At 37.9% G+C, this 14,583-nt stretch overlaps 1 pseudogene; it reads right to left on the bottom strand.

The window, feature by feature from the left end:
* Positions 1–767: 767 nt before the first annotated feature.
* Positions 768–3,180, bottom strand: LOC148581220 (uncharacterized; annotated as a pseudogene).
* Between the last annotated feature and the right edge of the window lie 11,403 nt (positions 3,181–14,583).

Genomic DNA, 14,583 nt, shown 5'->3' with positions numbered 1-14,583 from the left:
TCTTTCATTATCTTTTCTTTGGTGCTTTGCACCTTGAACTTAGCCGTGACTTTAAATGCTTTGTCAAGTTGCAGTTGACATAAAAACACCACAAGCACTTAACTGGGGAACTCTCTTTTGGTTCTGATTTTTCTTTCAGTTACTCCCAGACAGTGGTGCTCAAAGCCTTTGGCATACTCTATTAAATGCACTTGATCTCGACTCTTAGTGCTCTATCTCAAGGATTACTTGACACATTTACACCACAAGCATATGGCTAGGAAAACAACTCTTTGAGCTTTTAATCATGTTTGACCTCCCTAGTCATTGGTGCTTAGAGCCATGGACCTTGCTTTGTTTTTCTTTTGCTGTTTCTTTTGCTTCAAGGATTAAACTTTTGTTTACTTCAGAAAATTCATAATAGTTCTCTAAATTCTTGTTCCTCTATATCAACATCCTTTTATTCAAATTTAAATATGCACTGTTCATATCTTGCATTCAGAATCACAGATAATACCACAACATCTAAGTAAATAAGACTACTCTTTAATATAAGCTCAATTTCTTATGCAATACATCACTTCTCTCTTTTTTTTCTTTTTTTTTATTCAAGCTCAGTGAGCAGTACAAGAGACAACTTTTTAGAATTAAAATCAAATAACAGAATTAAAATTAGCAAAATTAAACTAGAACCTATAACCAAAGATCATGCAGACACTAAAACAAAATAGCAAAAAACAGGAAGATAACATAATAATAGCAAAATGAAATAGGAAGTGAAAAAGGGACTAAACCACCTCAGTCTCCATGGTGGGGATCTCTCTCCTCTGGCTGTGTGGTCCATATGGTCCTTTCAGATGGCCAAAGTCCTGTCTCAGCTGGAAAATCTCGTGGCGCTGAGAGTCCTGGGCAGCCCTCATCTGATCAAGGGTGGAGGTGAGATACTCCCAGCGGTTGTCTTGTGTCACCCTCATCTCCTCCATGGATGCATTGAACTGTTGCCAGCGGCTATCCTGTGTGATTCTCATCAGCTCAATAGAGGAAGTAAGCTGCTGCTAGTACTCCTGAGGTGGGAAGTAATGCCCCTGAGGTAATGGAGGATGGTCTTGTTGAGCTTCCTCCTCAGCTTGATCTTCTCTGGGGACCCTATGCTGTTCCCTAAGACTCTCCATGGTCTTCTTAGTAATTGGCCTCTCAACAGGAATGCGGAAGTCATTATCCACCTTTACCTTTGTTGCTTCACACAGGCGATAAATCAGATGTAAAAAACCAAGCCTAGCCTTCTTAAGAGGATTGAATGCAATGTTATATATCTGTTGTTGAATAATGTTATCTACCTCCACCACTTCTCCTTTCATGATATAGTGAATCATGACAGCCCAGTCTACGGTGCATTCAGACCGGTTGCTAGTTGGCATGATAGACCTTCGGATGAAGTCTAACCATCCCTAGCTATAAGAAGAAGATCAGTGCTCTTCAGTTGGTTTGGCTTCCTTTCTGCACCTATTTTCCACTGAGAACCCGAAATGTATATTTCTTTAAGTACTTAGTCTAGTTGCTGATCTTTATGCATCCTTTCACTGTAACAAGCAGATGTATGATCAGGAGGTGGCAGATGGAAGGCACGTCGGATGTTTTTTTCATTGAAATCAATAACCTTTCCTCTCACATAGCTCTGATAGTTCTTTTCATTGACCCCATCAACATCCTTGTAAGTGACCCAGAGATTTCTATAAAATTCTTGGACCATCAATTATCCAACCTCAGTGTGCGGGTTGCATAGAAATTTCCACCCTCTCCTCTGAATCTGAAATTGAATTTCTGGATATTCATCCAGTTGAAGTGCAAATCTCACTTCTGGAGTTACAGCCTTCTTGTAAGTATTCTCATAAAAGTGTTCCTCATGGAGCTTGGAGCAGAACCTATGTGCATCATAAGAACTGGTGCCATTACAATGAACAGAAAACAACAAGCGAAGCGACAACACCAAACTTAAAACTTTTGCTCGTCCTCGAGTAAATTAAAAAATTACAAAGAGGAAGACAGAGAGGAGAGGATGAAGAAATCCAAAAATAATGAAATAAAAATTAAATTTAAAATTTCTTTTTTTTCTTTTTCTTTTTTTTACTGAATAAATAAATAAAAAAAAGGGGACGTACAGGGGGGAACAAGTGTGTCTTGAAGGGAGGGATCTTGTAGTGTGTGGGTAAAGAGGAGTTTGGGGGTGAGGCAACGAAGGAAGGGGTGATTCAGAGGGGGTGTGAATATGTGTATGGGGAGGGAGTTAGAAGGGATTTATTGTGTGTTTAGAGAGGGGCTGGGGTTACAGTGTATCTATAGAAGAGGGATTGGAAGTGTTGTTGTTATGTGAATTGAATGGAATGGGGGGGCAGGGCGGTATAAATAGCAGAAGGGGAAGGGCTAAGGCGGGGCTGTGGCTTGAAGAAGAGAGGGAGTGTGGGGATGAAGAAGGAGACAGGGTTTCTGTGGTAGAGGCTAGAACCCAAAGAAGCATCATTCTCTGATCCGGAAGGTTCGACATTATCTGTGGCGTTTTGAGTAGGATCGCCAAGAGAATGAACTGCTAGAGCTTCATCCTCGTTCAGATTGGATGACCACGGCCAATGGCATTTAATTTGAAGCAGAGGAGATTGATGACCATGGCCAATGGCGTTGATCACATACAGTCTACCATAGAAGAAATCATTCACAAGCAAAGGAGACAGTAATACCAGAGTTAATTCAGAAAGACAAAGCAACTCCAATCCTTAACTATCTTCCTATTACTGATTCCATTTAAATTTACAGAGTATTTTATACACTTTTCATTATTTCTTTTATGCAATTAAAAATAACATACCAACATCTTCTACTCTTGATTTCTCCTGACTAAGACCTGCAAGGTAACCATAGCTTACTTTAAGCCACAATCCTCGTGGGATCGACCCTGACTCACTCAGGTATTACTTGGATGACCCAGTGCACTTGCTGGTACAGCTGTACGAAGGTGTGGGGATTCGTGCACCACCTAACTTGGTGAAACCCAAGTTAGGCACCACCTACCCAGTGAACAACACTAAGTATACGCATGACTGGCGCCTAACTTCAGAAAGTTGAAGTTAGGCGCCACCCCTCCCAAAGTGTCCTTCACAATTGCTCTGCATGTGGCGCCTAACTTCACCTTCTGAAGTTAGGAGCCATCTTGTTAGCAACAACTCCCTTCAGGGTGTCCGAAACTCTGTCTTAATGCACCTGTTTCTGTTCTAATTACTCTGCATGATCAAAATACACATAAAACAAAGGAAAACCAATGGAAACTCAAACAAAACTAATGAAATGAAATAAAAAAAAAACTCAAAGTAAAATTCAAACTTAAGGATACGAAAACATCGGGTTGCCTCCCGACAAACGCTTCTTTACCGTCACTAGCTTGATGGTCAGCTCCGCTAATTCAGCAGATGAGTGGACTTTTGGCGATCAATCTCGCCTCCAAGATAATGCTTCAACCTCTGGCCATTGACTGTAAACTTTCTGTCAGAATTCTCTTCCTGAATTTCTATATGACCATACGGTGATGCTCTAATTACCACAAATGGTCCTGACCACTGGGATTTCAGCTTCCCAGGAAAGAGTTTGAGCCTTTAATTGAATAAGAGCACTCTCTGACCTGGCTCAAAGACTCTTATGGCAATCTTCTTGTCATGCCATATCTTGGTTATCTCTTTATAGAGCTTGGCATTCTCATAGGCAGAGTATCTGAATTCATCGAGCTCATTCAGTTGAAGCATCCGCTTTATTCCTACAGCTTGGGCATCAAAGTTCATAAACTTTATCGCCTAGTATGCTCTATGCTCCAGCTCAACTGGAAAGTGACAAGCTTTATCATAGATCAACTAATAAGGGGACATGCCAATAGGAGTCTTGTACGCTGTCCGGTATGCCCAGAGAGCATCATCAAGCTTCCTAGACCAATCCTTTCTTGAGGTACTGACGGTCTTCTCTAGAATCCTCTTAAGTTCTCTATTAGAGACTTCAACCTATCCACTTGTCTGAGGGTGATAAGGGGTTGCCACTTTATGACGAACTCCATATCTCTACAGAAGTAAGTCCAGCTATCTATTGCAGAAGTGACTTCCTCCATCACTAATGAGTGTCCTTGGGACACCAAAACTGGCTGAAAATATATCTCTGGAGAAAGCTCATCACCACTTTGGCATCATTGGTAGGCAAAGCCACATCTTCCACCCACTTAGACACATAATCAACTACCACCAAGATATAAGTGTTGGAGTATGAGGGTGGAAAAGGTCCCATGAAGTTAATAACCCACACATCAAACAACTCAATCTCAAGAATCCCTGTTGTGGCATCTCATGGTTGGCAGGAAGATTCTTAGCTCTCTGAAATTTGTCACAGTTCTTCACAAATGCTCTTGAGTCCTGGAAGAGAGTCGGCCAGTAAAAACCACTCTGAAGGACCTTTGTAGCTGTCCTTTCACCACCAAAGTGGCCTCCATAATCAGAGCCATGACAATGCCAAAGAATCTGTTGTGTCTCCTCATCTGAGACACACCTTCGGATTATACCATCTAAGCATCTTTTAAAAAGATAAGGTTCCTCCCAAAAGTAGTACTTTGCATCAGTTAGTAGCTTCTTAACTTGTTGTTTACTGTACTCCTTGGGGATGAACCTCATAGCTTTGTAATTTGCAATGTCTACAAACCATGGAGCCTACTTAATGACAAAAAGTTGCTCATCCGGGAATGTCTCAATCACAGCTATGGGTGGTTGCATTCCTTCTTCATGTTCAATTCTGGAAAGGTGGCTAGCCACTTGATTTTCTGACCCCTTTCTATCCTTGATCTCAATATCAAACTTCTGAAAGAATAGCTCCCATCTGATTAATCTTGGTTTAGAATCCTGTTTGGTTAGAAGGTACTTCAAAGCAGCATGATCAGTATAAACAATAACCTTAGAACCAATTAAATAGGACCTAAACTTATCAACAGCATACACAACAGCTAATAATTCTTTTTCTGTAGTTGTGTAATTCTTTTGAGCATCATTTAATACGTGACTCGCATAGTAAATGACGTGCATAAGCTTGCCTTGTCTCTGTCCTAAAACATCTCCTATAGCATATATAGTCACTGGCATCACACATTAATTCAAATGAAAAATCCCAGTCAGGAGGAGCTATGATGGAAGCAGAGGTAAGGTTTGCTTTCAGAGTTTCAAAGGTATGCAGACAGTTAGTATCAAATATAAAAGGAACATCAGCAACCAATAGGTTGCTCAATGGTTAGCAATCTTAGAGAAATCTTTTATAAATCTTATGTAAAATCCTGCATGACCCAAGAAACTCTTGATTGCCTTAACATTAGTTGGTGGTGGTTGTAAAATCCTAACTTTAGCACGTCATGATCGTACCAAAAGTAAGGAGTTACTAACCTGTTTTTCTTATTTACTATTTAATATTGAGCCTTTAGTTCGATATCGTGTTTCAGTTTTATAGAAAATGCCAGAAAATTTTGTTTTTGTTTTAAAATCATAAATAAAAAATTATCAAGTAATAATAATCACATAATTATTAACAATAATAAATATTATACAAAAGAATTCAAATGAAACTCAGATACAATTCCTATCCCTCTGTATAAAATAAAATCTTAAATAACAAAGGCGAGGGAATTCTATGAAAGCAACTCAACACATAAACTTAACTAAAATAAGACTAATAATCGTCCGCAGCTTCAAACTGTGTCTTCGAACCTGTGGCACTGAAAGGGTGGAAGATTTTGGGGTGAGAATAAACCGTACATTCTCATTAGGGAATGGAAATGCCGTAAAAGTAATGAATAAAATGCGAATGATTAACATACCCAAGGAATCTATATTTTTATCAAACCTTTGAAAAATACTCTTGGTTTTACTTTAGCTAATTAATTACCTCTTTTAAAATCTCTAATCTCACAACATATTTTAAATATAAAACTAGTCATATTAACCATCTCTCGGCCACATAATTAATTCTCAATCAAAACGTCAATTCTTAATCACTTTAATACATTCACAAGCTAATAATACAAGCAAGAAATTCATTTCAACACACAAGCAAGTCACAACAAGACAAATGGCACAATCACAAAGAAATAAAACAATCAAACATAATCAAATGCAAATGTGCACATAATATGATGCATGTCTATCCTAAGCAGGCCATGAGCTCATGTGTCGGTTGCCTACGCGCTCCCGACATTACCCGGACACGAGTCCCAGATATGGCTTTCCAGATGCATACAGTGTGCTTATATGAGTCTTACGGCTAGACCGCATACAGTGTGACTTTCAATATGCTTACATCTGAAAAACAGTTCTCAGTGTGTGGGCGTCCCCACTATACATTTGGCACTAAGGCCCAAACAAAGTCACATCTGCTCTCCTGTGGCAGACAATTTCTTAAAGTTTTTACTTTATCCTTGTCCTCTGCTCTCTTGTAGCAGAGACCCTTTTTAGTTAATATATACTTTTAATCTTTGTTCTCTGCTCTCCTGTGGCAGAGATTTTTCTTAAAAAACTAAACTCAAATCATTTTTATTTAAACCAACACCACTCCCTATAACCTTTTCTAAACTTCCGAAACCACTTTACTTACAACAAGTTCTTCTTTCATACAAAAACCAATTCTTACTTAACCATGATTTTCCCAAACCAACTTTAAAACCATTTTTAATTTAAACCTCTTTCAAAAGACTAAAAGAATCATTTATTAAATAAATCTCGTGGCAGAGTCTCGAGACTTTTGGGAGGACGACAATCAAACTCGTTCTTTAAAATTAATAAATTCCTTGAATCATAATTCCTTAAAATATAGTTCTTTAGTCAAACTCAAAATATAAAGTCTTTCTTAATAAGTCAAAACTCAATACATGATCTTTTCTTAATAAATCACATTCAAATCATAAAGTTTTTCTTAATAAATCAAACCCAAACATAAATCTTTTCTTAAAAACCAAATAATACAATTTCTCAAGTTCAACCTTTTTCTAAATATTTCGAACAAAGTCTTAAGTTTCTTAATAAAACTTCGACAGCATCTCCCCTAAAACTCAGACTTTACCACCCTTTTTGGGTCCCAACTAAACCATTCTCAACCTCTTTCCAATAACTCAAACTAATTCCAATATCAGAAATAATTTTCAGATCTCAATTCAATACCAACAAATCAAACCAATTCCAATGTCAAAATCTTTACCAATCCTCAGAATCATTTTCGATAAATCAATAAAACTTACTCCCAATATCTCAAATCGTTTTAAGTGCGGATTTATTTTCAATATCAAATTAACCCCAAACCAAGAAAATCATTTCACATAGTATTTAATCCAACCGACTTTCCAACTCAATAATTAGAATTTTCATCATTCCTAAACAATTAAGAAATTAAATACATATACATCAAATTCAATCACAAATACAACTCAAATTCATCATTTAGTCATTCTAAACAATCATAAATTATTTGCAAATACCCACTAGACTTTCATGGCATTCATAGTTTAAAACAATTAATTTCAAAATAAAATTCCCTATCTCAGCTAGTCGAAATCCACAAAATTAAGCGTGACCCTAACTTCGTTCCAACTCGCAGTAGCAGCAACAACTTTAAACCGAATCAGTAACAGCAATGCCATCGAACAATTTGCAATGGTATTGACATAACCCTAACATATTAACATCTCAACATTCTCGATCAACCTTGAAAACAGAACAGTAATAATGAGGGTTTTAGAACAAGGACAACTTACTAAAACTTGAAAAGAACAGAGAAATGGAGCAACAGCAGTAACAGCTTTGTTAAAGCACAACCAACCCCACGGCTACCATCACGGCAGCATTGACTTTGACACACAAAAGGGGAACCAAAAATAGAGACAAGGCTGAGTAACTAACGGAGACGGTGGCTTCAGCAACAGCAGCGGCGGCAACTCCCGCCAGTGACAGCGAAGGGCTCCTGTGACGATGACGGCGACTGCGATGGGCGTGGCTGCAACTACTAGGGTTCGACAGTGACAGCGGTGGCATCTTCGACGGCGAGCTCAACAGTGACCAGGCGCGATAGAGCTGGCGGCGTCCTCTCCTCCATCGCATCATCTCTCTCTCTGCTCTTCGTCGGCGACGCGTAGGACAGCGGCTCCAAGGCAGATCGGCGGCGATGCTCATGACAGGCTCCACGGCGGTGGGACGCGACTGTAGTGGCGGCAGCGAGGCAGCAACCCCTCCACCTTCTCTTCTACCCTCGCCATTTCTTTCTTCCTTTGGTCTTTTCTGAAGCTGTGTTGGATTTTGGGGAAAAGGGGGTGTGGCGGTGAATGTGAGTGAATGGTGAGGAGAGGATGGCGTGGCTCACCGAGGAGTTAACAAGTTGGGAGGTTACGTGTTTGTATTTTAGAAATTAGGATTAGGATTAGTGAATTTATGGTTTAGAATTGGGAATTTAGGGTTAGGGTAGAGTATTAATTTCAAACCAAATTTAACATAATATAATTAAATTCAAAAATACCATTTATTTTTTAAATTACAAATTATTTGTAATTTAAATACTCTAATTTACAATTAGAGATAAATAAATAAATTTTTCTTTAGTTCACAATATTAATCAAAATTTTTAATTATTTAATTTAAATTATATACAAAACTCTCTTTTATCTCGAATTACTAAAACTTTGAATTTTAATTAAGCAAGAACCATTAATTTCAATAAACCAGAAATATTTAATTATAATTAAAATTTATATAAAACCAAATTAATTTAAAACTCGAAGTCTCATGACCTTTCTAAAAATAAAACCATATATATAAACATAAATAACTTATTATTTATTTTCTAAAAATCTGGGGTCTTACAGTGGTAATTTTTCAATCACCTCCATCTTTGCTCTATCAACATCAATTCCCTTGCTTGAAATTCGGTGTCCAAGAACAATACCTTCTGTAACCATGAAATGATATTTCTCCCAATTTAAAATAAGGTTTGATTCTTGGCACCATTTCAAGACCAAAGATAAATGCTTAAGACAGGAATCAAAAGAATTACCAAAAACAAAAAAAAAATATCCATAAATACCTCAATAAACTTTTCAACCATATCAGAAAAAATAGAAAGCATACACCTCTGAAAAGTTGTTGGGGCATTACAGAGTCCAAATGGCATTCTCCGGTAAGCAAATACTACAAAAGGACATGTGAATGCCGTCTTTTCTTGATCTTGAGGGTCTACTGCAATTTGATTATATCCAGAATATCCATCTAGAAAACAATAAAAAGCATGACCAGCTAACCTCTCAAGCATCTGATCAATGAAAGGCAAGGGGAAGTGATCCTTCCTTGTAGCAGTGTTGAGCCTTCTGTAATCTATGCACATTCGCCATCCTGTGACGGTCCTTGTGGGAACTACCTGCACAGGACTCACCCAAGGGCTGTCAGAAATAGGGTATATAATTTCGGCTTCCCATAGTTTCATTACCTCTTTTTGGACCACCTCTTTCATGGTTGGATTTAGTCTCCTTTGTGGTTGCACAACTGGTTTAGCATCATCTTCAAGAAGGATCTTGTGCATACACTTGGTTGGACTAATCCCCTTTAAATCACCAATGGTCCACCCAAGAGCTGTTTTATGACTCTTGAGCACTGTAATCAGCGCCTCTTCCTCTTCAAGCTTCAATGAAGAACTAGTAATCATGGGATATGAATCATTCTCACCTAGGAACACATATTTCAAAGAAGTAGGCAAAGGCTTTAGCTCAAGCTTAGGGGCTTCTCCCTCTGTTTTAGGCATGCTTGACAGGTCCTTCTGAGGTGGTGAATCATCAATCTCAAGCAAATCATCCTCAGAGAGAGGATCCAGAACATCATCAAGTACCTCAGCTTCTAGCACCTCTTAAACAAGTGGTTCAATAACATCAACTCTCATACACCCCTCAGAATCATTAGGGTATTTAATAGCTTCAAACACATTAAGTACCACCTGTTCTTCATTGACCCTCAGGGTTAATTCGCCCTTTTGCACATCAATTAGAGCTCTACCTGTAGCTAAAATAGGTCTTCCAAGAATAATAGAGGACTTTTTATCCTCTTCCATATCCAATATGACAAAATCAGAAGGAAAAATAAATGGACCCACTTTTACAAGTAAATCCTCAATAAACCCCACTGAAATTTTAAGAGAAAGATTAGCAAGTTGAAGAGAAATACGAGTAGGTTTTACCTCATCAATTTAGAGCTTTTTCATCACTGAAAGTGGTATGAGGTTAATACTAGCTCCAAGATCACACAAAGCTCTCTAGTGCACGAAATTGTGATTACACTTTTCACAACTCCGCACAACTAACCAGCAAGTGCACTAGGTCGTCCAAGTAATACCTTACGTGAGTAAGGGTCGATCCCACGGAGATTGTCGACTTGAAGCAAGCTATTGTTATCTTGTAAATCTTAGTCAGGAGATTAATGATAAAATTGATTTTTTTTATGAAAAGTAAATAACATGAAATAAATGGTACTTGTGATTCAGTAATGAGGAACAGTTTGAGGTTCCGGAGATCCTCTGTCGTCTGAATCTCTGCTTTTCTACTGTCTTCTTCTCCAAACACGCATGGCTCCCTTCAATGGCAAGCTGTATGTTGGTGGATCACCGTTGTCAATGGCTACCATCCGTCCTCTTGGATAAAAAATACCAAGTACGGTTTCTGCACGGCTAATCAACTATCGGATCTCTTGTCTCGGATGAAAAATACCAGGTACAGCTACCGCACGGCTAATCATCTGTCGGTTCTCACTAGTGTCGAAATAGGATCTCTCTATCCTTTTGCACATTGTCACTGCGCCCAACATTCGTGAGTTTGAAGCTCGTCACAGTCATCCCCTCCCAAATCCTACTCGGAATACCACAGACAAGGTTTAGACTTTTCGGATCCCAGGAATGCTGCCAATTGGTTCTAGCCTCTGCCACGAAAGTTCTAATCTCACGTACTCGGTCCGTGGATCAGAGACCCAAGAGATACGCACTCAAGCTGTCGCCAAATGACTGCGTTGAGCTCAGATAGAACAGGAGTGGTTGTCAGGCACGCATTCATAGATTTGAGAATAATGATGAGTGTCACGGATCATCATATTCTCGATATTGAAGTACAAGTGAGTATCTTAGAATAGAATGAAGCGTGATTGAATAGAAAATAGTAGTAATTGCATTAATCCATTGAAACACAGTAGAGCTCCTCACCCCCACCTATAAAGTTTAGAGACTCATGCCGTAGAAGATACAATATGAAATGTAAAATGTTATGAGTTACAAAATGAATCTCTAAAAGTAGTTTTTATACTAAACTAGTAACTTAGGTTTACAGAAAATGAGTAACTAAGTGCAGATAGTGTAGAAATCCACTTCCGGAGCCCACTTGGTGTGTTCTAGGGCTGAGCAATGAAGCTTTTATGTGCATAGGCCATTCTTGGAGTTAAACGCCAGCTTGGGTGCCAATTTGGGCGTTTAACTCCAGTTCTGGCGTTTACGCCAAAAAAGGGTCTCTGATTGGTGTTTAACGCCAGTTTGAGCCATCAAATCTCGAACAAAGTATGAACTATTATATATTGCTAGAAAGCCCATGATGTCTACTTTCCAACGCAATTGAGAGCGTGCTAATTGGGCTTCTGTAGCTTCAGAAAATCCACTTTGAGTGCAGGAGGGTTAGAATCCAACAGCATCTGCAGTCCTTTCTTAGCTTCTGAATCAGATTTTTGCTCAGGTCCCTCAATTTCAGCCAGAAAATATCTGAAATTACAGAAAAACACACAAACTCATAGTAAAGTCCAGAAATGTGAACTTATGCATAAAAACTAATAAAAATATAATAAAAAGTAACTAAAACATGTTAAAAACTACCTAAAAACAATGCCAAAAAGGGTATAAATTATCCGCTCATCACAACACCAAACTTAAATTGTTACTTGTCCCCAAGCAACTAAAAACAAAATAAGATAAAAAGAAGAGAATATACAATAAATTTCAAAAATATCAATGAAGATTAGTTTCAATTAGATGAGCGGGACTAGTAGCTTTTTGCTTCTGAACAGTTTTGGCATCTCACTTTATCCTTTGAAGTTCAGAATGATTGGCATCCATAGGAACTCAGAATTCAGATAGTGTTATTGATTCTCCTAGTTCAGTGTGTTGATTCTTGAACACAGCTACTTTATGAGTCTTGGCCGTGACCCTAAGCCTTTTGTTTTCCAATATTACCACCGGATACATAAATGCCACAGACACATGACTGGGTGAACCTTTTTAGATTGTGACTCAGCTTTGCTAGAGTCCCCAGTTAGAGGTACCCAGAGCTCTTAAGCACACTCTTTTTTATTTGGACCACAACTTTAACCGCTCAGTCTCAAGCTTTTCACTTGACACATTCACGCCACAAGCACATGGTTAGGGACAACTTGATTTAGCCGCTTAGGCCAGGATTTTATTCCTTTGGGCCCTCCTATCCATTAATGCTCAAAGCCTTGGATCCTATTTACCCTTGCCTTTTGGTTTAAAGGGCTATTGGCTTTTTTTGCTTGCTTTTTTCTTTTTCTTTATTTTTTGCCATTTTTTTCCGCAAGCTTTGTGTTTTTCACTGCTTTTTCTTGCTTCAAGAATCAATTTTATGATTTTTCAGATTATCAATAACATTTCTCTTTTTTTCATTATTCTTTCAAGAGCCAAAAATTTTAACATTCATAAACTTCACTATAAAAAATATACACTGTTCAAGCATTCATTCAAAAAACAAAAAGTATTGCCACCACATCAAAATAATTAAACTATTTTCAAGATAGAATTCAAAATTCATGTACTTCTTTTTCTTTTTCAGAAAATATTTTTCATTTAAGAAAGGTGAAAGATTCATGGAACATTCATAGCTTTAAGACATAGATACTAAACACTAATGATCATGTAATAAAGACAAAAAACATAGACAGAACATAAGGCATAGAAACTGAAAAACTGAAAAATAAGAACAAGAAAATTAAAGTACGGGTCCACCTTAGTGATGGCAGCTAGTTCTTCCTCTTGAAGATCCTATGGAGTGCTTGAGCTCCTCAATATCTCTTCCTTGCCTTTGTTACTCTTCCCTCATGGCTCTTGTTGAGGTCCATGAGTGGGCTCTCTTGTTTGCTCCATCATCTTTCTAGTGATGGGCTTTTGAGATGAATCTCTCCATCTCCCATGACTCGGAGTTAGAAGCAACTACCTTCCGTTTCCTCTTCCTAGAGGTTTCTCCAGCCTTAGGTGCCATTAATGGTTATGGAAAAATAAAAAGCAGAGCTTTTTTTCACACTAAACTTAAAAGGTTTGCTCGTCCTCGAGCAAAAATAAGATAGAAGGGAGTAGAAGAAGAATGATGCAATTAATTTTGAAAACTTATTACTCCCTTGTGTCATCCTGGTGTTAAACACCCAGAATGCTATCCATTCTGGCGTTTAACGCCCACTTAACTGCCTCTTTGGGCGTTTAACGCCCAGTCAGATACCCTGGCTGGCGTTAAACGCCAGGAATCCTTCTTTACTGGGCATTTTTCTGAACGCCCAGAATGCTGCCATTTTTGGCATTAAACGCCTAGAATGCTGCCTGATGCAGGCAGAAATTGGTGAATTAAAAATTGTTAAAATATATAAGTTGCAAGTATAGTTCTTAACTCGCCAGAAATCCACTTATCAATTTAGAAAGGTGTCACAGAAATTTAAAATTAAAATACTGGGAGTATGAATCCCAGATCGTCTCCCAACAAGTTGCAGAAAAGTGTGCTATTTTATTAATCAGAGGTTTTTCAAAAAGGTTTGAATTGAGTAAGCAGGAAATTAAATTGGAGAATTTGAATAATGTAAATAAAAGCCTTGATTGGGAGTTGATTAGTTGGAATTCCTATTATTGTTGGAATACTCTCAAGATTAATTGACAATTAAAAGTTGTCCTGTTTAGTTATCCTTTACTAGGTAAGGGAAAGTCAAACAAGTTGGGATGCTACGTCTGTTCACAAGTTGCAATCCACTTAATTAAAAGAGATTGGTGTTAGTGATTAGAAGGTAATCCAACCATAAACCCAATTACAATCTTTCTTTCAAGCTTTCCAACTTAAGGGTTCCCTTCAATCAACTCCCCATCAAGTTAGGGAACTACTCGCTCATTGTGAATGTAAAATTCATAGCATATGAAAAGGAATTAAAGAAAGACATTGTAAATAAAGATTAAAATAATTAATTAAAAATAAAGATAATCCTTATATTAAATAATCCAAAAAAATATTCCAATGGTAAAATTAAACAAAGCAAAGAACATGGAAGAGTAAAGCCAAGTAAAGAAAACGAACTAGAATGACGAAGTCTTGATGAGGTAATAGCTCTTCTCAATATCCCAATGCACAAAAAAAAAGCAAGAGAAAAATTAAAATCCTAAGAACTATGAATGTGTAGAGAGAAAAACCTAGAGGAGGAGTAAAAAAAACTAGATCTAAAACTAAAACTCTGTAGAATGAATGTTATCCTTGGTTTTTGCATGTTCTCTGGCTCTAGT

This window comes from Arachis ipaensis, chromosome B10, assembly GCF_059453495.1.
Source record: "Arachis ipaensis isolate K30076 ecotype BB chromosome B10, ASM5945349v1, whole genome shotgun sequence".
Taxonomy (NCBI): Eukaryota; Viridiplantae; Streptophyta; class Magnoliopsida; order Fabales; family Fabaceae; genus Arachis; species Arachis ipaensis.
The sequence above is the reverse complement of the archived record's forward strand: the minus strand, read 5'-3'. Positions and strand labels throughout refer to the sequence as shown.